Source organism: Vanellus vanellus, assembly GCF_965231255.1.
Source record: "Vanellus vanellus genome assembly, chromosome: 5".
In the NCBI taxonomy this organism is placed as follows: Eukaryota; Metazoa; Chordata; class Aves; order Charadriiformes; family Charadriidae; genus Vanellus; species Vanellus vanellus.
Genome location: NC_138910.1, coordinates 64,848,180 through 64,871,843, shown reverse-complemented (window position 1 = coordinate 64,871,843; position 23,664 = coordinate 64,848,180). Strand labels below are relative to the sequence as shown.

Sequence of the window (23,664 nt, the reverse complement as noted above, 5' to 3'; positions counted from 1 at the left end):
CAATGTTACGACTACAAATCAAATTTTAAAGTTTATCCAAAGAATACAGCAATTTACCTTCACAAGGGCAACATAATGTTATAACTTTTTTTTCATTTACATTGAATAATACCTTCACACTTGGAGTATGGCAATATTACCCAAGTAAAACTGTAGCACAGTTTGTCCCACAGTGAGTTGAAGTGTGACCTACCCTATTAAAGCAACAAGAAGTCCTTTTCTCTCCTCTTTTACAAATGTTTTGAATATAAGAATTCATCAGGATTTAGGGGATTAAGAAATCACTGTCCACAAAAAAAGTCTGCAGAAATTTTCATTAGTTCTTTTATGAGTTGGCAGCAAATACTCTAGCTGTGAACTTTTATGAAGCTATAAATATAAAGGACCTTCTGATACTGGTATGATGATAATTCTAAATTTCCTCTTTGCAGCTGCAGTTGATCCCCTGTATTTGGTTAAAAAAAAAAAAAAAAGAAATCTCTCTTTTTGTGATTTAACAGAGAAAGTTGGCTCAACTACCGTATTGCCTTTGAGCACTCTGAGTGGAAGTTCATGAATTAAACCCACATGGCAACACAACCCACTCCCCACCTTTCCCTTAAGGTGGCTATAAAATGTCAGTAGAAAGCCAAGCTGTTTATTTTACTTAGCATTTGATTCTGTAAGTAAATGAGTTTCTAGTGGGGCTTATGTGCAAAGTACATCTTTGCAACCAACTCCCTTACATCACTAAACTTTTATTAAACTATGCCATAAATATTAAATCAATCCTTAAATGTTTAAACTTAATACTAATGACAAAAAATAAGCATACACAGGTAAGTAACAGACTTGCTGGCAACCTATTCCCTGAAAGACTAGGATGTTTGATAATTGGGAGAAAAAAAATTCTTTCATACGGACGGCTTTTTACAAAACTTGATTTCCCAGCGAATTTATCTTTTGGGGAAAAAAAATTAAGAAGGAATTTTGTCTACCATTTGGTACATATTCCAGCATCTCTATGGTGAACAGTATTCCTAAATTACTGTGATAGATTTGTGCCACTCTAGATTTGTTTGAGTACTAACTGTCAATACATTTCATTCAATTGCCTAATAAACACAAGGAAGACTCATTTTTCCTCCCAATATCTTAGGAAAAGGGCACAATCTGAAACAGAAAGGATCTCATTCCCTTGTCTCCTGAGTCCCTAAACAAATACTGGAGCACCAAAGAAGCAGTCCAGAATAAAAGCCATCCAGCAACAGAAATGGTTATGCTGGCCTGCAATCACTGTAGTAACAGCACAACACTCGATTTTCCTTGCGTGGATAGGTTTCTCAGAAGCTTGACCAGAAAGAAGGTAAAGTAACCAGATTGTCCAGACACATGCCAAAACTCATCATAAGATCAGCAGAATTTGCTTATGTCTGTCCCAAGGCAAACTGAACATCAGCTTAACTAATGTTATCAATTGTGCAAAAGAAGAAAGCCACAATTAGACACCCACTCTTTGGATCTGTAAATCTAAGAAGCTGGATGTAGTATCATTATTCACTGAGTCTGCTTGAGATTATGAAAAAAGGTCAGGGAGCAAACTCTGCAGAGTATATACTTACTGGACTGGACTAACGGTGGCCTCTGCTCTAAATTTGAAGAGCTTGGCTGGAATCCTGCACTCAACATAAAGTGCATTTCAGAGCTGAAATAGCTGCTGTAACCAGCTGTTATCCATGTCCACTGATGGGAAATGTAGGGAGCCCTATATGTCCTTTGCTTCCATATATATTTTCCTATGATACACCTGAATAGTGCAGCCCGTTTGATGATGTAACTAAAAAGAGACAGCAAACAGCTATCAGTCCTATTATTTCCAGCATTATTCTATAGTGATCTGAAAAGTCCTGCCTTGCAATTTAAAACATATGGTGAAAGTAGCTATAAGTACCTTCAGTTATGAGAACTGAGGGTCTCTTTCTATGTCTCTATTTTACAAAGCAGGCCACAATAATGAAACATTGGAGAATTCTCATTTGCTACCATTTTAATAATTGAGAAATGCATCTCAGCTCAAGGACACAATTTTCCAAGTTTCATTTGGAAAAAAAAAAAAAAAAGTTGTAAGGTGCCTAAAAGCATATTATTACTGAACAGTGGTTTATTAGGTGCTCTCAACAGGTCCACTGTAATTAAAAATATGGCCACATCTATGGAAAGTAACCCAGGTGTACAGGTGCCTCCATTTGTTTCCTTTACAGTGTTAGCCATGTAAAGTTCAAGAAGTGCATGGATATAACTTAGAAACCTAATTAGGCCATTAGAAGTAAACTCCATTAAAAAACACCCTTCAGCTTTAACAATAAACTGCAGCCATTTCAAATTTAATACTGCACTAGCAAGTAATACTACCATTGAATAATTCAGCATTCTGTAACATAAGGCGAGATGAGAGGAATGAGAAAATGCGATTGCTATTTTCATTATGATGTGCCTTTTTGGGAGGTATAGTATAAACCTCATATCACTGACACTAATTATTTTGGCATCTTATTGGCAGTCACAATTAGACAAAATGTAGAAATTTCTAAGAGCAAAACAAGTTCTTGGCTAGATTTCCTCAGCCCCATATACTTCAGACTTTTATTTATGGCTAAATTGAAGCTGGATGTCAAATCTGGGTCCCTTAGAACAAAATCTTAATAATTAACTGGCAAAACTGAACATGATCGTTTCTGACACACCTACACTGGTAATTATTGCTTTGAGGCCATTTACTAATGAAATTAATGTATTCATTGCCCTAACAAATTAGCATAACTCATACATAATGCCCCACATTTCAAGACCTTCCTAGAAAAACAACACTTAATACCACAGAATGAAACGGCAAGGGCATTACATGGAGACAGTATTCACTGAATTACTACATGTTAAAGCCACAATGGCTAAGTGTTAGTTATAAAGCAAAATGTAAACACAATGTGGGTATTGAAACCATTAATAGTGTAGTCAAGAGTGTACAATCGATGATTATCTTTGCACTTCAAATAAGCACATAATACAATAGCAGTAACCATGGAATGTAATTAACTGGCTACTTTTAGAGATATGAAGTATGAAAAGGAGGCAGTGCTGAGGCAGTTTCTTCTTCCTTCTCAAATTCATAATAAATACAGTGTGGCTACTGTGCTTTTTTGCCCATATTTCCATTCAGAATAATTCAGTGCCTGGAAGTGGCTACAGCAGCCATAGGGCCAAGCAACAGCAGAAGACAGGATTAACTGCATTACCTTTGGAAATAACAAGAACATCAGCAGCAATCTACTGCCATTTTTAATTGGTAGAATTCTCTCACTTTGGCTTGGAAAAGCAAATCCCAAAGTCTTCTATCTTAGCATGCCAAACAGAGGTCGGGGACCAGACCACCATATAGCTATATGCAGTCCCAATTTGATGGAGGGCAGGGGTGGAAAGCACATCTGCTGTGCTGGCTCACCTAGCAGGCTGGGGGCTGCATTGAGACCCCCAGGCAACAGATCTAACATGCATTGCCACTCACAGACCACTTGCAACCTGTGACCTGCAGAGTGCCGGTATGAGACAGATTACATATGAGGAGCCATTGCTTTTGAGTATGAATAATGTATTTATGTATTTGAAATGATAAATTTACTTTGAAGGAGAAGATGGGGGCAAAAATACAATGGGTTTGCAGAAAGTCATTTAAGACCCTGCGTTGCACAGGATTCACTGCTAGTTCAGCCATGAGGGCCTGAGAGCTGAGGATAACTTGACCAGGCCTTTCTTCCACACAAGGAGCCAGACCCTGATGTGAGTTACAGCAAGGTTACTTTGCTTGAGTTCTCAAGAATTGTCTAAAATTATTTCCTCCTGAGAACACCAAATGAGAGCATGTTCTTGTGGCACCCTCTTCTCCCCTCCTACACAAGCATAAATGCAAGGGAACACAGGGCTCCTCAGCAGATCCTTTATTGCATGAGTACCTACTACTACAAAGGAAAGAAAAAAAAAAAACTCCTAGGGGAAAATTATGGAATAATCACCTCAAGCATGGAGTTTCCTTGGAATCCCATCCACATGTGTTTGGCTCCTGCCAACAAGCGTAAAGTTTTACATCTTTATTAATGTTTTTATTCTACTCAATGTAATTTGGATTCTCTCATTACCTTTACGAATGTCAGATCTTTTTCAATCCTCTTAAGTGCTCGGCTCCCATGATATCTTATGGCAATGAGTTCTATATGCTAATTATGAGATGCATGAAGTTTCATTTGACTGGTTCTGTATTTCTTGCCTATCAGTTCATCTCCTTTCCCCTCCCAAACATTCCTCTATTTTCTAAGAGTTCCTCATTTTGCACCTTTCCCCACTTTGAATTAAAATTCCAAGTCGCTCCTACAGTAAAATCTCACTTTGACTGTCTCCAGGCTTCTTCTGTTTTTAACTTTACATTTCTTCATTAATTTCTTTTTAAAATAGAAAATGACCAGAACACAAGATAGAGATTTTTCTAGCCCATCAGATTTGCTTTAGACACTGCAAACGTCCCAAAGCACATTTCAGAATGGTTTAAAACAGTCAAGCAGTGGATTTGCAGTGTTGAATCACAGAGGTTATTGTGCTCTCTCTCCCGAAAACATGAAACCTAATTATATTGTGGCCACTATTACTAAGTATAGATAGATACACCTTGAGGCAATTCATGTATGACTGAGAGCTCTCCATTTCTGTCTGTCTGAAGAACTAGCTGATCTTCAGCATAATCATCTGAATTGTCAAGAAACAGGTTCTTTGAACCTTGCCCTGTTGTCACATACAACTATTTTAAAATTGGGTAAATGCTACCTCTTTGATATTCCTCACAACTACACAGGTGGGGAACAATTTTCATTTATGCTAACCCTTCTTTACCCTTGAGCAGTAGGTCTCTATATATTTATGTCTACATTAGATCATGCCAGAATAACAGTAAGCAACATTAGTGAGAACACAAATAAGGTCTTCAACATCATTTCATTGAGGAAGCAACAAGTAGCATAAACTTACCATTATTTTTTGTGAATTTTCTTCTGATTTAAAAATAACCCCACACCAAAGAACTTACACCAAGCTTAGGATATTCCTAAAACGTTTTAAAACACTGTACTTCGAAGAACAACAGTTCCCTATCAAGTTATCATATGTCTTTCCATTGAGAAATATTAGCTGGTTGGACCGCAGAAAGCCATACCCCATCCTCACAGCTGGTCTGTTCTACATCATTTATAGCCATGTACTGAATACTCCAACATCTGATCTGTTCTGTCCAGCTAATAATTGTGTACTACAATATTGCATTTGTATCAACTATTTGAGTTGCACTTACTTTGTGAAGGTCAGTCCTCTTCCATCCCCAGGCACCTAGTTCACCTGCTTTTGACTTTAAGTCTCTCATTGGTATATAGATTTTATTTTTGGCAGCCTTCCTACTTCCAGTTAATTCCTTTGTCTGACACGTTGTTACTTCCCCCAGATATGCCTCGGCAACCTTTCTTCCTCCAGGTCAGCTGTAATTTCTGTCCTATCATTTACTACTGGATACAGGGTTACCTTTGTATTGCTGACATTCCTAGCAGATGTCTTTGTCTGACCCAAGCACTCCTCACCACCTGTCACCTTGCTTCCAGGTTTGGCTATAAATAATCCTCCCCTTTCTGGTTTGACTATAAATAATCCCCTCCCCACCCTGCTGGTTTTTGGAGTCAGCTGGTTCCAATTTGGGTAAGGTGGAGCTTCCCTTTCCCTTACAGAGTTACAGTTCCCTCTGCTCATTGTGTTACCCACACAGAAATCCTACCACTGCACAAACCCGCAAATATAACAGAAATGTATCAGTAGGTTTCTAAATCAAATCTTTTGCCTGTTCATCTACATTTTCATTCTAGCACCTCTCATATCTACCCCCCAAAGTTACCAGTACCAGTATGCACAAAAGGCACCAGCCTGTGCTTATGATCAAGTTCACCTCTGCTTCCCTTGCTTCCCACAGAAAGGCCCACACAGCTGCCTCATGGGCAAGACCCACAAGGCAACCTCAGCCACCCCCCTGGCACATATGAATGTGCTTGTGGACTGGGGCAGGTCACAGGGCTGTGGTTCTCTCCAGCCTCCATCTATTCTGGCCCACACGATAACTGTATGTGCCGCAGTCAGCATCTGGACATGAAGGCAGATGGAGTCCTTCTTACAGAGGACCCAGTGTCACCTTCCTGAGACTGTGTGAAGCAGGGTATGTTGAGGACATCTAAAGACAATGTGGATAAGAAGTTATGATCTTGTGAGCTCTGTAGACTGCAGGTCTCTCGCAGCACAGGTGCTTTACAAATTTGGTCTATGAACTGCAATTAGATCCTGACAAACACCTGTCTGAGGTATCCAGAAATTGCTTCCCTGAAGCTCGTGTACCTGGTGCTCAGAGTAACTGGTTTCTCTTCAGCACTCACCATGTAAGATCTGACATATTAACACACATTTTGCACATTTCAGAAGCAAACAAATGCACTACACTCACCACGGTAGTTTGGAATATGAACCGCAGTGAGGGACATGGTGCCTTGGTGCACATTTTGTTTTATTTTATTTTTAAAGATAAGACAGAGGAACGCTTCAGTCAGACTAGGATGGTTAGTGTAAAATTAAGAGGGAATTGTATAGTCAGTCCACATACCAGCAGCCAGGATTTAAGAGGCTGTTTACTGACAGTTCCTATAGGGAGGAGGGAAGGAAGGGGGAAAACAAAAAAAAACAAAACACCACCCCTCCCCCCCCCCAAATAAATAAAATCAAGCTGCCTAGAAGTTAAATCCAATTGAAAGAGGCATATAATTTTTCCTAACGGACTGTCTTCCAAAGTTTTGGCATACCACTTCTTTGAGGAGGCTATTTCACATTCCTTTTGTCAGAAAACAGCAGGTAGCTATACCGAGTAACTAATGCTAGTTCTCAAGATTTTGGCTCAAGACTGTCCTACACAGGAAAGGGCAGAAAACAGGCAGCACCAGAATTGGACTTGAGAAAGTATTCTGTGTTTATGGCATCCTCAGGAAAAGCAATGGTTGCAGCAGTAGCAATAGGCCACCTGCAGCAAGATAAGCAATAAGTGAGAATTAAAGTGGAAAGAAAGAGCTGACTGACTTTTCTCAACGCTGTTAAAGACTTGACCGGAGTCAGAAAACAAGCGATGGATTTGCTGGGGTGCGTCTTTCTCACATCTTCAGTAAAAATTTAGAGGAAAAGCAGAGATTAAGGAGTGACTAAGACTTTGGAAAAGAGCTGGTGTGAGAAAGCATAGTAAAATCCTGAGAAGATATAGATGTCTGTATTCATTCATTGGCATTATGCCACTTTACATGCAGTGAAGACCTGTATTTAGTGACACATATTATCTAACCTAGACAGAGGCATTCCTGTGATAGGGGTTAACTTGGACAGAGCCAAAGCAGACAGCGACATCCCTTTATGCAACTGGAGGCACTAACGCTGCATAGCTGGAGGAACTCTGTGTGACCTTAAAGGCTGTACATAGAAGTCTTGCCTGCAAAACCCGTGAGAACTTTTCCTGCTATGATTATAAACTTTACTAAGTTAGACTCTCACAGAGTTATATAACCCTATGTGGTAGTTAATGAAGTGCTGGATGTAAGAAAAATAACTGTAATGTTATTTTGCCCCTGGTATGCTTTGCCTTATAAGGATTAAACTTAGAGCTAATTCACTTGTGTTTTGTGATCTCTATCATGCTGCAATAATAATAGTTAGCACTTTATAGCACTTTTCACTTATAAAAAGTGCTTTACAAACATTATCTAATTATTAATCTTCACAACAGTCCTGTGATACAGGTATACAGGTCAATTTAATGTTCTGTTTTAATAAACTACTAGCACTTTAGTAAATTGAAAAGTATAAAACACATTAAATTCACTTAAGAGAAACAAAAGTTAGTGAACAAATTGCAATTCTCCCTACAACATTCTAGGTGGGCAATACACATAGCAAACTGTCAGTGATCACTGCCTCTGAGGTCCACAGAGGACAGTCTACACAGCAAATATTTCAATTAAGTAGTTGAGAGACTTCTTTTTTTTTTTTCAGATGATAACATGAATAATGTGAACAAAGAGGGACTTCATCAGAGCAGCTGAGGTCCCTTGATCAAGACCACACTATATTAAGTTCTATACAAGCAAAACACATTAGTCCCTACCTTACAATGTCTGGGATCTAGATATCAAACAATGGACAAGAGATGGGGAATGGGAGAAAATCAGTACAGTAAGCAGTAATCATCACTGTTCAAACTATATCCGCCTACATAAACATACACAGAGCCATTTTATACCAGTATACTCGCCATTTCTTTACTACTCTCTAGTTCTCTCCATTGACACACCTCAGACTTTAGTTGTTTGCGATCAAAGACAGGACAAGACTTTCGCATTTGGTAAACACATCGTACAACTTAGTTATATAATCACAAACTGAGTTTTCCACAAGGTCACTGCTTCGTGCAGTGCATGGTGTGGACTTGTCCGTGGGATGAAACAACGCAGGGCAGAAGGCTGCTGCCTGATGATAAGGGCTGCCCCCCTGCATTGCCAAGGTTCAGAGTTATGTAATGAGCAAGGAATGCAGGAAGAAAGGAAAAAAAAAAAAAAAAAAAAGACAGTCTCCTACTTAAGGTAGTTTAAAAATTGCCCTGAAGAGTTTGGAGCCTATACCTGCTTTTGTCACAAGACAGTCTATGAGATAAAGGACAAGTTTCTTAAAACCAAGCTTTTCACATGAGGTCATCTATCAATTGCACGTTCCTCACGTGTTCCGTGCCCAACTTGAAACCTGGGGTCTACCTTGCTCAAAGTGCTGATCACTCACAAATGCAGCTGAAGTTAAAGGGAGCTGTCTTTCAGCTTACTACCCAATGTTAAATATTCTGAAAAAGATTGGAGCAGGATGTCTCAGACTGGGTTCCCAAATCAGTAGGTACTTTCAACCTTGAATTACTGTGTCCCAGTCTCCATCTGTCAAATGAGGACAATAATTCCTACTCATTTCACCGGGGTGTTGTGAAAATAACTTCATTAATGGTTTGTGAAGAACTGTAGTGTTGACTGCTATATAGAAACCTAGCAGGAAATTAATAATTCTGTCTCTGGAGCAAGTTTTGAAAAGCATGCAATAAAAAGGGCCTGAAGGCACACACTTAACAAGAGAAAAAAAACAAAATATTGAAGTATTTGAACAAAATATTTGAACTGCTCATTAAGTGAGTGGTGTCCATGCTTTATCCAGCAGATTTCACCCTGATTTTAAACTCTCAACTTGCAGTCTCAGTTTTCATTTGTAAATTACCAGGTTTCTAAAATTTCAGAGCTACCCAGCTCTCTACAAATGTCATAGCATGGAATCCTACTGATCAGCCCATGGCTCAGTAGCATTACTGGAAATATTTAGAGGCACTGTAGAGACCTCTATCATCTCAGCTCATGGAATAAAGCAACAATAGCATCAAAAGGAACCAGTACTTCAAGGACAGAAGATCACACTTTGACAGTAGATTTTGATGGCATTTGGAAGTAAAAAAAGACAGATACAGTTCTGGGGGGGAAGTGCTCAAAATTTTATACGGAACAATAAATATTCACTTATTTTCCAGAAACAGCCAAATCATGTTGATCATAGTCATTCCAAATATTTTGCCCCAGGAGGAAGCCCAACATGGAAAATACCAATCCAAACAGTTAAAGTCTGTGAAGATTAAAAATAATTTTTAAAAAAACTTTGTTTACAGTAGTTTATAAGTGAGAATTTCCAGGCAATGTTGATGGCAGTCAATATTCTCTGCTCTACCTAGAATACACATGTGCAGAGTGTTCTACAGTGTTTTGCTTGCTGTGCAACTTATTTTAATTCTCTCCTAGCGCATTTTCTTCAGCGCTGAGGGGGTTTTATATTTATTTAATTTTATTACACACCCCCTAGCTGTTTCTTATAGTATAGTATTCCTTAGCTTCCCTTAAATAATACACAAATGACTAATCACTGTGGCACCCGGGAAAGATATGTCAGGTAAAGTAAACATTCTGAAAAGAATGAACCCTTGAGCTATCCCTGCCAAATACTCTTACCTGGAACTGTCACAATGATTGTGGTGCGACCAAAGAAGCAGCCTTTGATGACTGAGGAGTTATCTGAATTAGTAAACTGCTTGGTGAGTAGAAAAAAATGTACTGCCAGTTAGTTTAAAGTAGTGGCATTTAATAGAAATGATAGAACCAGTGGGCTGCCTTTCCTGACTATAACACTGAGGCTATCAAATACATTTTTAAAAATATGAGTGAGAGAAAACTGCTATTGGCTGCTTTAGTGCCACTTGTCCAATGTGCTTAAATAGAACGAATGCAATGGCTGCTTTTTTTTTTTTTTTTGGCAGAACAGTATTATACAGGTACGTTTTACAAGGGGCAGAAACTAAAACTAGAACTGCAGCTCCTCTAATACCAACACAGAAAAAAGGACATCCAGTGCCCTACATCGCTTCTAAATCCAGACTTTATAAAAACCAAGTGTACAGAACAGTGGTTTATGTCTAAGATTCTCAGGGGAAAAAAAAAAGAAATCCTGAATATTATGATGTTACTCTCAACATGAAAGAGGACGTCACCTGTTTCAGGTGAGCTGAAACAACCTGTTTAAGGTGTGCTATGGTACAAATGACTTAGTTCTTTTAAGTTATCAAGAACTGTTCTTGGGTGTATATCATGTCAAACTTTTAAAATCTCCTTCTTAACCTAATGTTGGCCACTCAGTCTGGAAAGCAATTTTACCCTCATTCTTAAGTAATGCTTGCAATATCCTCTCCATACTTTCCTTTTCTGTTCTTAGCTGCCACTGTTCTTATTTTATGTGCTTCATCTGTATTTTGATGCCAAGTCCAGTCAGCTGAGTAACAATTCTGATGCCCTGAAACCTGCCATGCAAAGCAATGTGAGGAGCAAAAGAGGACTCTGGATGGATTAATGGAACGCTAAAGCCTGACAGATCAGATATAGCTAGCATGCAATTTGTGATAGTGTTTGAGACAAGCACCCCATCTCCCCCAGAGTCCCCACAGATTTGGGGGACTCACACTGTGTTTGTGGCCCAGAGGAAGAGCAGACAGTGGCACACAGGCAGGTTGAGGGACGGCAAAGGCATGCAGATCTCATCTACTTGAGAAACAGTCTCCCATCCTGAACTGATCTGTGAAACTGAACTATGTCCTGTCACCAACAAATCACTGTTAAAGAACAAATGATCTGTAAGCAAAACATGTGGGAAAGCAAAGAGTCCACTTACATGGTTACAAAACTGAATCCAGTGTTGAGCTCCTTCACAGCCTGTCCACATTACTATACTACAATACTAAATACAATACCTCAGGCAAGAAATAACTAATGCCTCAGCAATAGGCTTAAAGCTCCTAGTTTGTCAGGGCAAAGTTTAAAAAAAAAAAAAAACCAAAAAAAAACAGACAAGTAACTTCAAGTAACCTAAAATCAGCAGTTTGTGTCTCCTCTTGCCACAATTCCTTACAATAGTTCTTCATCCACAGTGGCCTTCTTGTTATCAGGCAGCTGATATTTCCCTCTTCCAGATGCATTTCCATATACTTTGGGCTATAGACAGTAATGCTTTGTTTGGTCTTTACAGGTATCTCGAACATAGGCCTACGGAATGCAGCTGGGAGCTGCATATGCAGAAATGCCTGTGCTGGAGCTGAAAAGAGCAAAGCCACTTCAAAGGAGCAAGGGAGAGAGTCAGAAATTGGTTGGATAAGAAGGATGATGTGACGAAAGGGAAAAGATAATGGGAGCTGTGGTTTGCATGTGACACTCATGACAGGATTAATACACATAAACAGCTAGCAATGTTGTCTTCCCAGGTGGGCTGCATCTGACCGATGTTAGTAGAAGCGCCTTGAAGCACAGGGTCCAGCACGAATTTTCAGTAGTTTATTCCGATGGTAAAATATTTCCAATTTGATAAAATGTTGCTGGCAAGAATCAGTGAGAGTTAGAGAAAAATCTCAAGTCATATTTGTCTATCAACTCACTTATATTGTTTATATAAACTCAAACTTCTAATATGATCAGCTACTTATTTCTTCACAGACATACCTCTGAAGTATACAATTCAGTAATGTACTTCAGAAAAATACCATTTATTACACAATGAAGAGAAATGCAAGCTCCTTCCTTTACTTTTCAAGTAATTAATCTCATTACTCCCAAATTAGAGGAACATCCCCTTTAAAATAATAGAGTAAATTAATCCCCTTATTTGTTCTGAAGGCAGGGGAAGAAAAAATCTTTTATGCTTCTCTACGGCAGGAGAGATTTCACTGGAGAAGGAAGGGATGTACACATCCACAGAAGAGAGAAGGGAATTCACACACAAAACTGTAGCTGAGGAAACTACAGGTTGACTCTATCTGGCATGTGAAGATGATTTATGGACCTGGAGGCTTGTGTTTCAATGAAGAGATTCAAGAAAGAGCTGATATGGAAAAATGACTTATTTCTCAATTATGGTTTTATGCCTTGGAAGTGGTCTGTCAGCAGTGGAATGACTTCCAGCTAGGTGCTGTATTACCCAACTCTGTAGCTGTCATTTTGCTAGTACTTCTAGAGTACTACCTAGACCTTTCTTTCGTGATCTGCAGACTGTTGATTTCACATCAATAAATTCAATACCTTTGTCAAAAAAATTTGAGTATAATCAGGTGTGCAACTTACGTGTGCTGTAAATACTTTGCATGTCAGATTATGTCCCATTGAGAATACTAGAAAAAAAAAAAACAACAAACAAACCAGACAGTTAGTAATTAAACTTATTTAAAGATTATCTTGTCCATCCAAGTATACATAAAACCTCCTAATATCATCCTCCTGGCCTGATTAAGAAATAGCAAGGCCAGATCTGTAATGAAAAGCGAATGTCTTATCACCCTGAAATCTGGTTCATATTTGATAATTGTCACCTTTCTTCCATTTACAGTTTTCATATTATGCAAACACTTAGATACTCTGAGTCAATGAGATACAGAAAGATAAACTTCAAATAGATTACAGACAATCAGCATAAACTAAGGGTCAGGACCCCTTGGCCTCTCTGAGCCTTTGGAAACAATCAAGGTTTATGGTGTTCAGGCATTGCCTCAAGGGAAATACACACAGCTATGGTGAGATAATGCACTCAAAGTGTCATGAGTTCTTGTAGCAGAAGTATGACCTGCAAAGGCATGACTGTCCTTCATAAACCAGCTTTTAAGAATATGATTATCAAATCCAAATTATACACCTTACAGATCTCAAATGTGCCCACATTGCAGACCCTCAAATAGAAAACCTGATTCTTACACAAAAGCATAAGAATTTGTTTACCCCTGTTCTATCAACTTTAGATAAGGTTCAACAAAATGCTAAACATAAGTTCCAAGGAATTACTAAAGGCAGAATCCTATTTCTTGAAAATACTGAAGCTCCGCAAGACAGAGAAGGTTCACCAAAACATGGGCAACTGCAGCTAGTCTCAAACACAGTCTGAAGTACTCTTCAACTACTGAAAGAGAGAGCATGCCAGACTCTTCAGAGAAGAGCACAAGTGACAGGATGAGAGATAATGGACACCAACTTGCAACAAGGAATACTGCAATTAAATATTGTTAAAAGGAAACAAAAATAATCACCATGAGGATAGTAAAACACTAACAGGTAGGCCAGAGAGATTGTGCAATCCCTGCCCCTGGATATGTTCAAAACTTGACCGGAACCGCCCTGAGGAACCTGATCCAAGTTGGCCTTGCTTTGAGCAGAGAGCTGGTACTCATGAAAGTGCCTCAATTCTTGCTGACCTGCTTGGACTCGCAGCCTTCGCCCAACTCTGCAGTGGGGTGGAGCAGGCCACTTCTAATCATCAGAAGAGACTGCAATCTCCCTTCTCATGAAACAAGTGGAAATTTTAACCTGGAAGAATCTTGATCTTTTATACTGTGTATTAGAACTAATGGTGGTTCCAAGTACATCAATGCGTAGATCAAATAACTGAGTAAGTTTTCTACAAAGAAAGTCTACGCTTCTAGCAAGCAAATACCCCCATCATAACTGCATCTTTTACCTAAGAAAGACTGTGAAACAAGCATGTCACAGGCTATTTCATAGATACATTAAACTACTTACTGTAGTGGCTTCCTTAAAACCCTGTAAAAGGTGACATAAGACACAGAATAGAGACAAAAATAAAATACCCTGCTGTACTTATTTGGTTTTCAAACAAAAGCCCACAGAGGATGAGGAGAAGGCTCAAATGAAGGGGACAGGTGGCTTAAGTTCATAGTATGTGTAGCTCCATTGCAGAAATGCTGGAAACATCACAACATCTCAGATTCATTAAATCAATTGTCAATTCCTGAACACCCATGACAGATTGCCATACAGGTGGTTGAGATTAATTATCAATTTTATGTAAGAAAGGGAAACATTAGCTACTATTTCCCCAGAAAATCTAAGGGCAGCCTTTGTGAAACACTTGCTGTTACTCAAGAAGGAAACAAACACAACTTTCGAAGAAGTGTAACACCGAGGCACATGCTGTTCTCGGAAAGTGACTTGCCTGTGGTCTTGAAGGCTAAAATAGAAGCCAGTTAAGATTTCATCTCTGAAATCAGAGGACTAGGTCCCAATAGTAGGAATCCAGTCAACACAATAACTCTGAAGAGAACATATTGCCTTATATGGGGTTTATATTTGCTTCTACAGGCAACTCGAGAGACTGTTAAACACAGAAATCAAACTAAAATGATTAGAATAGAGGGAACTTAATAGCAGACTGAAATTCACAAGAAAGTTCTGAATACAAGATTACACTGAATAAAACCCTAGTGTGGATGACAGGAGAGAGAACATAGGAATGAAATGAAACCACTTAAGGTTTATGAAGCATCTCTCTTTCTCACTGTTCATTTCTTCTGTTACCTGACCTTCATGTTGCAGAGTTTCAGAAACCAGCATTTCAAACTATCCATATTTAAAAGTAACCTCTCCAGAATATCCCCATAAATAAGAGTTTGGGGTTCTTTGGTTTGTTTTCATTTTGGGGGTTTGGTGGTTGATTTTTTTTTTTTAAGTTGTGCCTTCTGTGACGTGCCCACCAATGTACCACATGAACCATGCCAGTCTCAGTCTTCAGTACCTCTCCTTCCTTCATCTCCAATGATTCTTATATAAATCTTCCTGGCTGGAACTGTAGGTAGTCTGCATCATGGGGAACATCTTTCCCTCACATCTTAGAATCCTATAATTTACAACATGAAATTTAAACCAACATAAATTAGTAATTCAATCCCTATATTCCAATTTAATGAACTAGAGGCTTCATTGCTTTATTGTCTTGTGCCACTGGACCAATTGTTTGGTGTACAGATTGAACGTACTTCTTTGTTAATAAATAAATGCATAAAAAAATAAAGGTATCCTCAATGCAATTATGCTGATGTCCCTCAGGAACCAGAATGCAATTATTTAAAATATTATTTTCTTAGATTACTCTCAAGAAAATAAGGAAAGAAATATGAAATTTGTGTCCTTTTAGCTTAAGCTTATTTTAAGAGCAGCAACAGTGATGCAGTTAGTCCCCAGTGGCAACTGAGAAGCACTTAGCCAGAAAATTGTTATTGGATTACAGTTCTGGCTTCATAAAATGTGGCTAAGGATCATTTCAGACATCTATGGAATGACCCATTGTCAAAACTGGTATGACAAACAAGTGACAAAGTTATTCTATTTGGCCATTTTGAGGATTTTTCAGATCACAAAGGTAACTTGGGGCTGTATCAGCCTACACAGTTTTGATTCAATTATAAAAATAACTCACAATAAGAAGAATTCTAGCATAAATAATTGAATCTTTCCGGAGGAAAAGAAAAATCCCCACAAACATGTGCATATACTTTCAAGTGTTCCTGACATATAAAGAATTGTGAAGTGATATGGTGATTAGAAGTCAATTCTGATACTGAGAACTACCTTTCAAACTAACTGGTCTTCTTTATTAAAATAAACAGGATGAAAAGGACACCAAAGGACACTGCATGATTTTTAACAATGCGCAAACTGAAACCACTTAGATACCACTAAAGTTCATACGATCCTTTTCATTTCACTTTACACTCTTTTTCAAACAGATGTTTTCCTGGATGAGAATCCTGCCTCCCATATTTTAATCTGCCGGTAAAAAAGAATAACTAATGTGAACATATATCAGATGCACATATGCATACTTAAATAAAGGCAAACAAGAAATAAAACCCTTCACCTTTGCATTTGAGGTCACCAGTGACCACTGGCAACACCGTTAAAATGAGGACCTTAATCAAAAACCTAACATGGGATTTAATTTCTTCATGTAATCTCTTTGTCATTCTTCTCTGCCCATTACGTAGTATGTCTTTGGTCATATGATTACATAATTAACATCCTCAGCACCTGTTTCATCCTTTGTTAATTTTGCTAAATATAAATACAGACATGTTTAAGGAAAATTCCGCAAGTGAAGAAGAATAACCAATTTAAAGGAAAAAAATTAATCTGTTTACATACTGACAATCAGTATGTTTCACTGAGCATTACTAGATGCTTGTAATCCACATGATGGCCCTCAGACTAGAAGTGCCCATGCAAGAACAGCTTTTGCTGGGGTGACAGAGATTGCCCCAAAAAGTTAGTATAAGGGTCAGTAATCACTCATGCAGCTTGTAGCACCACAGGCCGTAGTGACAACTGGTAAACCACACTGGTCTCACAACACTGTTGGTTCCCGAATCTTTTTGCTGAAAATCAAAAGGATTGGGATTGGGGAACTGGAGTGGGGAAGGGGGGAGAGGGAGATAAACTTTTTAACTGAGAGCACTGCATGACTACGATCATAATTCAGTTGAAGATGTGAGTTTGAAGATTAGGGGACTAGCAGAGGGTTCCTCCCTCACACCTCTGCCATGGAAGAAGAGAGAAAAGTAGCAGAAAGTCTACAGTAAACAAAGAAGATTCTAGTTCCAACTGGGATGTTCCCAAAGTCTTAATCGATCCACCCTTGGTGAGAAAAGTTTTATTTCTTCTTCCACAGTGTCCAAAAAGTAATTCTGTTCATCCTTGTGAAAAACGAAAATTTCAGATGGGTTCCATTTAGTGGGGTCACAAAAACCAGACCTGTATTCATCCTAACATATGGATCCTCGCATTTAGGGTCAGATTTTAAAACTCTTACTCACAACAAAAATTACTTAGCTCCTTGAATGATACCACTAGGTCATGGACAATGGTGTTATTAAACCAAAGTAAGAGGATTACTAACTGCTGTTTGCAACACAAACATACTTTCAAATTTACTGCTTCCATACGGAGGATACTGTTTCTCCATACAGATGAATAATATCATTTGATACAGCTGCTAGGAAAGAAAACTAGTCTGTTTTCAAAAACCCTTCTCCTTAAGAGTCAATATCAAACATATATAATCCTAAGCTATACCTAAGTCTGTCCCCAAGTATACTGTGCTGACCTGCTTACCTCTAGAGTTCTGTTTAATTATCCCAAAGTGTACAAGGAAGTGGAACAATCCAGTTTGAACACCCTGATGCTGTCTCAGCAACTTCTGCTCCCAGCACATGCTATTTGAACAGCCAGTGATCGTTGGAGTTAAAGTGCACGCAACCAGCCGAATAGGATGCAATTCTTATTCTTATGATGAATATCAGGGTCAGAGGTGAGTGCCAGATAACACATAGCAGATGTGGAGGGAGTAGAAGGAATTCTGTTTACATTGGGTGACCACCTACATTTCAAGGGGAGTACGGGGGGAAAGCTAAAGCTGCAAGCTAGAGACTGTTTAAGAGCCTGCATTACACAATATTTTGCAGGACAAAGCTACATACTTGTATGTTATCATGAACTATTGTTGAAATGCAAGACACAGTCCAGCCCGAATTAACCACTCATGGAACGTGACTCTTCAGGAAACAAATGAGAAATCTTTTAAACACATACCCCATGCCCTGTGATCACTTCAGCTGATATTGGAAAGTCGTATTTCTTTTTGTGTTGCCTGTATTTCTTTCCATTTCAGGATTTCTTTTTTAGGGACCAGCAGCAAAGCAGCCTTACCAAGTGGAATCAGAAGGAAGTTCTAGATAGTCACTGAGAAGACTCTGCAAGATGCACATGACAGCACATTTACAATCCCTCATTATGGGACAAGAAAGTACTGCAAGTTGTTGCTAGCTGCTTGGGCTAGATCCTCAGTCCTGTGGCCCAGGTTGTACAAACGGGACCTGAAACTGCTCCAGTGGATGATTCTTCCAAAGATGATGCACGGAGCAGGACATTTACAGGAACTGCTCAAGCTGGTAAAACTATTAGCAGCCATTTAGCTGCCCAGCTTTTCACAGCCCATGATAAAGGATGAGGAACCTTTCTCCTCAGTACTATCAGCTTTTAACTCCCAAGCGGCGAGGAAGGAGCCTTTGTGATTACATTCAGCTACTGTGAGAAACAGGTGAGAAGACCGATCGCTTCAGGTATACCAATGAGCTTCCTGTATGAAGAATGAACTTTGTTTCCCCTGCTCTCTCTTCCCCTCCCAAAGAAATCATGAAAGTCATTTAGAATCTTGATTTTTTTTTTCCCATATGGATGTTTCTACAAGTTATAAGGTCAAAGTGGACCGGTTAGAAGAACTTCAGTCCATCAGAAAGGACTGAAAAGACAGGGGGCAGGGAAAGCAGCTCACTTATAAAAGAAAAAAAAAACACAACACCCCAAACCCAAGTTGCAATTCTCAACGTGCTACAGACACTCACTTCCCAGACTACTGAAATCAAATGCCTTTGTGAAGACTGCCACAACAAAGTCTCAGCAAACAGATGAATAGGTTTTGTTGGAAATGTTTCAGGGAAAAAATTTCATGTATTTTTTAAAACAGGTCTAGTAGTTACATCCACGTAATATGATCTAGTCAGTGCTGAAAATGGAATTAATGGGAATATCATTACAATTTTCAACTAGTCTTTATAGAGCAATCTAATAGAGGCTAGTAATCTGTGGAAGAACAGATCTCAGAAAATAGCTGTGAGAAGGCAAGTTCAGACCATGCAGGAAAACCAAACCAAACCAAAACAAAAAGATCCCACCACATGGATGTCCACCGGTTAGCCTGCTAACTTTCTAAATGAGTTGTTACATTTATTCCTGTATAAGATTTGCTCTGGATGTTGTGGATTCAATCTCAGTTTTATGGGTGAAGTACACAGCAAGGAAGTAAGTTTGGCAAATCATCTCTGAACTACTCTGGACTCTTTGAAGATACAGTTGTACTACATTTTTAAAGACATACACTGCCTCATTTAGATGATGGACTGAAGTGAAGGACAGAGGACAATTTAAGTAGGAAATCCAATAGTTTTCTGTTCTAAGCCTTCTATGCAATGCACATTTCTTTTTAGGTAACATTTAAGATAATTAAAAAAGATTCTGATTCTTTAAAGCTGAAATGTATTTGCAGCATAAAGCAGTTATTCTTTTTCAAAATCAAAACAATCTGCAGAAACAACTCTGATATTACTAGAGTTTGGCTGAAACAAATGAGCAAAAGAATAATAATTTCTCAGAAAGCGGGAGGGAATGTATCCCCCCCCTCCCCGTTAACTTTTGGTCTGCTGCCACGCTTCCACTTTGGCAACCAAACAAATGCTGTGGGCACCATATAAGGCATGTGTGGCAGCCTGAGGGTTAAAGCAGACATTCCTTATCTTTGACAGATGGTTAATTCATGGTCATTATTACTAAATTCAATTGCTCAATAATTTAGATATGACAAACATGTGTGGAGGAATATATGCCAGGGCACCCTTCTAGGAATCCCAAAATGCAATACCCCCACCATGCTTTCACCGTACATTCTCATGCTGAGTGTGACAGATTGAAACAAATGTAGGCTTTCTGAGCACTGCAACTCCCTCGTGCCACTCTCGTTACATTAAAGCATGGTTCTAGAGAGTTACTGTGTCCAGACCTAGGGATGGATGAATAGGCTCGGCTAAAACAAACACTTTGTCAATAAGTGTAATGCAAGTCCATATGTTTGGGTTTTTGTTTTTTTTTTGAGGCCTAACTTTTCTGTTGCTGCAAGTAGCACCACTTACACAATCATAGGGACCTAATTTGCAGACAAGGTCACAGTTTGAATGGCACTGAGTGCTACTAGGTCTACTTAGAGGTTGCCTGGAACGGCTCTAAAGCAGACCATATCTGACTAAACATTTATATCAATGATGAGCTTCACACCCACTACTACCACACAAATAAAGAGTCACAAAGTGAGGCCACTCAGCGAACAGCCCTTCTCTCTTCCTTACCATTTCGTATCCCAAACCCAGTCCATTTTCTCATGTGACGACAGGCATAAAATCTTTTGGCAAATGTTTCTTAAAAAATAATAATAAAAAATGAAATTCCCTTTTCCTTTCTTTCAGTCGACACAGGAAACTGAACTTCTCCCCTTCTCTGTTTCCACTGATATTTCCAAATTTGCTGGCACGAGAAAGCACCTCAAAACACTTCCGCAGCTCACTCACTGAAGTTGAAAGTCTTCCACTGACTTCAAAGACATTTGGGTCAGGCCCAAAGTCAGCATCCTAACATGCTAGCACAGACTACCAAGCCACGACACTGGCTAGAATCCATGTCATTTATATGCTATTGCTAAAGCAGTGCAGGAAGCTTGCACAACTTCAGGCCTCTGAAAGTGTGTGCTGTTCTTTCCTTGTTAGTTTGCAGAACATTTTGTGAAATTCCACTAATTCCTGTGCTGATATAGGTTAATTTACAGGTTTCTCATCTGAACCACAAAATCCAGGTATCACAAACTGGCTTTGCCTTTTGCATCTTAAGTGCCTAAGCTTTCTGTGTTCCCTTCCTGCCCAGAAATTTCATTGCCTTCATGCCTCTCTGTAAAGCCCCGAGATGTCATATTTTCAGTTAGGATGTGAACCTTCTATAGCAAAGACATTACCTTTACTTGTTAGTAACTCACTTGGTACACTATTGGCTCTATATAATATGAAAGAATAAATCACAACAACAGTAAGTGGGAAAAGCCTCTGTGCTGTTTTTCTACCACAGCCATTAATCCTACTCAGAGTGTTTGCAAGACAAAAATCTCCAGGCAAATGTGTGAAACCTAAGCCTTACCTGTAAGTTTGCAAAGTATCTCAGCCACAGATGGAACTGAATCTAACCTTCTGTATGCTTAAAGCAACTGAATCCATTAAACCAGTTCAGATAAAACATTCACAGCATCTGTTTCACAGAATCACAGAATGGTCAGGGTTGGAAGGGACCTCTGGAGATCATCTAGTCCAACCCCCCTGCCTGAGCAGGGTCACCTACAGCAATTAAAGACCTGTGTTAGCCTCTGAATCAACATCCTCCTGTTTGTGTGTCTTTTGCACCATCCTAAACTACAACTGCTTCAAACCATAGCCACAGCTGACCCAAGACAAGCTAAGCTCTCTCAACTCCTAAAGCTAAGGAGAGTTAAAGAACAAGACATCTCAGAGGTCTTTCTCAACCTCTCATACAACCTACCCTTTGGAAAGCAACTGCTCTGACACCTGATGGTGTTAAACTGTCTCTCCTTTCCTTGCCCTCTAATTGAGTTTGTAAACTATGCTTATAAGAAGCTTGTAAAACTAATAGAAGAGTATCATAACCTCAACAGTATGATGCCATATGAGGCACCACACAGAGCTAAAGGTAAGCAAAGCTGAAGGAGAAAACTCTGTGCAAGTTGCTCTCATCTCTTGTATCCAGGTAAACAACATGCTTCTGGTGAGCAATCAATTTTTTTAAGTCACAAAAGTGCAGCAGAACATCACAACTCATCTCTTCTCCTCAACAGATAAAGCATTCTTTTGCCTCTAATTAAAAAGATTAATAAAGTAAGAGAACACATCAGGTTTGCATCAATCATTGCCCATGTGGTTCTTATTATTGTAATTAAAAGTTATCTCCTCAAAATTGTTGGATGAAAGTGGCATGATCTGCAATTGAAAACACATTGAAGGGAGTTATCCAACTTATTTGACTGTTTTAAGACAGTCAAATTTAAGAACACTGTGGAGGTAATGTATTCAAAATAGTCCTTAAAGGCAATCTGTCAGTAAGTGTGTCCTATGAACCCTCTAATCAAGAATGTGAATATTGCTAAGGCTTTTCTTTACACACACAAAAAAAGGAAAGAAAAAAATAATGTTAATAGTAAGAATGATTAAAAAAAAAACAAACGAAACTATTTCAAACTCAGCCACTGAAATTCAAGGTTTTATCTTGAGAGTTATTTACATCCTGTATATATTAGGAGTGTTCAGTTCCCCTAGGACTGAATCTTTTAATGTGTTTAGATTTTCACACTGAAAGGGCCAAATTTCAAATAATCCTGAACAAACCTGGTTCTTTTGCTGAGTTATCACCCCATATTTCACAGAAAGTAGCATTCAGTTTTGACTGCAAGCTTTCACAATACATGGGATTTTGGAAATGGGTGATCTAAATAGAGAATTTTTGCATATGCAGGACTGTAGACTTACAAATCTATGAAATAGAGATGCACAGCAAATATAATTTATAATTTAATTACAGTCCCTTTCTTTCAGACGTTAGTGTACAATAGTTTTAACAGAAAGCTAATTACATCAAAGCTAGTAGCATGCTTAAAATCAACCCTCTTAAAAGCTTTTTTCGTGTAAAGCAACTGTTAAAAGTATTTTTCCCCACTCTTCCTCTTCTGCACTGAATGCATGTCTTACATTTTGACATAGGATACAGTGAGTTCATGGAGTTCTGTTCAAAACTATTCGGGGTGTAAAACCACTCAAAAGCTTTTGAGAAAAGTTTTCTGGATGCTATTAAAAAAAAAAAAGAGAGAGAATTTTAATGGGCAGAAAGGTACCTCCTGTAATATTAAGTAAAACCCTTTTATTTAACATATCACAGGAAAACACCAAAGGATGTTAAAGAAGGACTTGTTTGGATTTTATTATGACAAAGGAAAGAACATTTTCCTGACATCTTTATTTACATTAGAACTCTGCTAGCAGTTTCCTTCTGTAGCTTCTGAAAACCAGTGGTCTCTTGCATCTTCTTTCCGGTTACCAACAGACAGCTTGATCCATGGTCAGTGGATTTACATGACAGTGCATTTACATGACAAGAGATGAACAGTCAGTTTCCAAAGGCTATTTAGAAAACTAAAAGAGACTGTGTAATTTGTCCTACAATCCTCAGCTATAAAACCCAAATTTTTTCATTTTAATTTTTGCTTAGATGGAATTACCCAACTCTCAGGAAAAAAAACCAACAAGGAAAATGAAATGAGAGAAGCAGAATTCTTAAACAAGACTATGGGAGAAAAGTGGCATAACATATTCACTGTGGCCCTCTAAAATTTCCTGTAGAAAAATTACCCTGTATCAAAGAAAATGTAGAGAAAAGAGAAACAGTGATGCTGAATATGACAAAAAGCTTGTTTATG

At 38.7% G+C, this 23,664-nt stretch overlaps 1 long non-coding RNA gene across 1 annotated transcript in view; it reads right to left on the bottom strand.

The window, feature by feature from the left end:
* Positions 1-23,664, bottom strand: part of LOC309672803 — a 230,390-nt gene that overhangs the window by 123,684 nt on the left and 83,042 nt on the right. The window contains exon 2 of the long non-coding RNA XR_014269262.1: positions 12,819-12,865. This is a non-coding gene — a long non-coding RNA (uncharacterized lncRNA). The remainder of the gene's footprint in view (positions 1-12,818; positions 12,866-23,664) is intronic.